The sequence below is a fragment of the Arachis hypogaea genome, chromosome 19 (assembly GCF_003086295.3).
Source record: "Arachis hypogaea cultivar Tifrunner chromosome 19, arahy.Tifrunner.gnm2.J5K5, whole genome shotgun sequence".
NCBI lineage: Eukaryota > Viridiplantae > Streptophyta > Magnoliopsida > Fabales > Fabaceae > Arachis > Arachis hypogaea.
In genome coordinates this window covers 25,331,487-25,333,853 of record NC_092054.1, presented here as the reverse complement: position 1 = coordinate 25,333,853, position 2,367 = coordinate 25,331,487, and positions in this window count along the sequence as shown.

The following is a 2,367-nucleotide window of genomic DNA, read 5'->3' as shown; positions in this document are numbered from 1 at the left end:
GGGAACACCAAATCTGCTGAAAATATGTTTCTGGAGGAACTTCAACACAGTCTTGGTATCATTAGTGGGTGTGGCAATTGCTTCCACCCATTTAGATACGTAGTCTACTGCCACCAGAATGTAAGTATTTGAGTATGATGGTGGGAAAGGACCCATGAAGTCAATACCCCATACATCAAACAACTCAATCTCTAAGATTCCTTGTTGAGGCATGACATAACCATGAGGCAAGTTACCAGCTCTTTGGCAACTGTCACAGTTACGCACAAACTCTCGGGCATCTCTATAGAGAGTAGGCCAATAGAAGCTACATTGGAGGACTTTAGTGGCTGTTCGCTCACTTTCGAAATGTCCTCCATACTGTGATCCATGGCAATGCCACAGGATCTTCTGTGCCTCCTCTCTAGGGACGCATCTGCGGATCATTCCGTCAGTGCATCTTTTAAAGAGATATGGTTCATCCCATAAGTAGTACTTTGCATCAGAAATTAGTTTTTCTTTTTCATCCTACTGTACTCCTAGGGTATGAACCTCACAGCTTTATAATTTGCAATGTCTGCAAACCATGGTGCCTCCTGAATGGCAAAGAGTTGCTCATCCGGAAAGGTCTCAGAGATCTCAGTGGAAGGGAGGGACGCCCCAGCCACTGGTTCTAACCGGGACAGGTGATCAGCTACCTGGTTCTCTGTCCCTTTTCTGTCTCTTATTTCTATATCAAACTCTTGCAGAAGCAACACCTATCTTATGAGCTTGGGTTTTGAATCTTGCTTTGTGAGTAGATATTTAAGAGCAGCATGGTCAGTGTACACAATCACTTTTGATCCTACTAAATAGGATCTAAACTGGCATAAACCACTGCAAGCAGCTCTTTTTTTGTGGTTGTGTAATTCTTCTGTGCGTCATTTAGAACACGACTGGCATAGTAAATGACGTGCAGAAGCTTGTTATGCCTTTGTCCCAACACTGCACCAATGGCATGGTCACTGGCATCACACATTAATTCGAATGGTAATGTCCAATCAGGTGCAGAGATGACTGGTGCTGTGACCAGCTTGGCTTTCAGGATTTCAAACACGTGCAGACACTCTGTGTCAAACACAAATGGTGTGTCAGTAGCTAGCAGGTTGCTTAGAGGTTTTGCAATTTTTGAAAAATCCTTTATGAACCTCCTATAGAATCCTGAATGTCCCAGAAAGCTTCTGATTGCCTTTACATTGGCAGGTGGTGGTAATTTTTCAATTACTTTCACTTTAGCTTGATCCACCTCTATTCCTTTGTTTGAAATTTTATGCCCAAGGACAATTCATTCAGTCACCATGAAGTGACATTTTTCCCAGTTTAAAACTAGGTTGGTCTCTTGGCATCTTTTCAGAACAAGTGCTAAATGGTCAAGACAGGAGCTGAATGAGTCTCCAAATACAGAAAAGTCGTCCATGAAGACTTCCAGAAATTTTTCCACCATATCAGAGAAAATAGAGAGCATGCATCTCTGAAAGGTCGCAGGTGCATTGCACAGACCAAAAGGCATCCTTCTGTAGGCAAATACTCCAGAAGGACATGTGAATGCTATTTTCTCTTGGTCCTGAGGATCCACTGCAATTTGGTTGTAACCTGAATAGCCATCCAAAAAGCAGTAATATTCATGACCTGCTAGTCTCTCTAGCATCTGGTCTATGAATGGTAAAGGAAAGTGATCCTTTCGGGTGGCTGTATTGAGCCTTCTGTAGTCAATACACATACGCCACCCTGTAACTGTTCTTGTAGGAACCAGTTCATTCTTTTCATTATGAACCACTGTCATGCCTCCCTTCTTGGGGACAACGTGGACAGGGCTCACCCAGGGGCTATCAAAAATAGGATAAATAATCCCAGCCTCTAGTAACTTAGTGACCTCTTTCTGCACCACTTCCTTCATGGCTGGATTTAGCCGCCTCTGTGGTTGAACCACTGGCTTAGCATCATCCTCCAATAGGATCTTGTGCATGCATCTTGCTGGGCTAATGCCCTTAAGGTCACTTATGGACCACCCAAGAGCTGTCTTGTATGTCCTTAGCACTTGAATTAGTGCTTTCTCTTCCTGTGGATTTAAAGCAGAGCTTATGATCACTGAAAAAGTGTCACCCTCTCCCAGAAATGCATATTTCAGGGATGGTGGTAGTAGTTTGAGCTCGGGTTTAGGAGGTTTCTCCTCTTCCTGAGGGATTTTCAGAGGTTCTTTTATTTCCTCTGATTTATCCAGATCAGGCTGAACATCTTTAAAGATGTCATCTAGCTCTGATTCAAGACTTTCAGTCATATTGACCTCTTCCACCAGGGAGTCAATAATATCAACGCTTATGCAGTCATTTGATTGTCTGGATGCTGCAT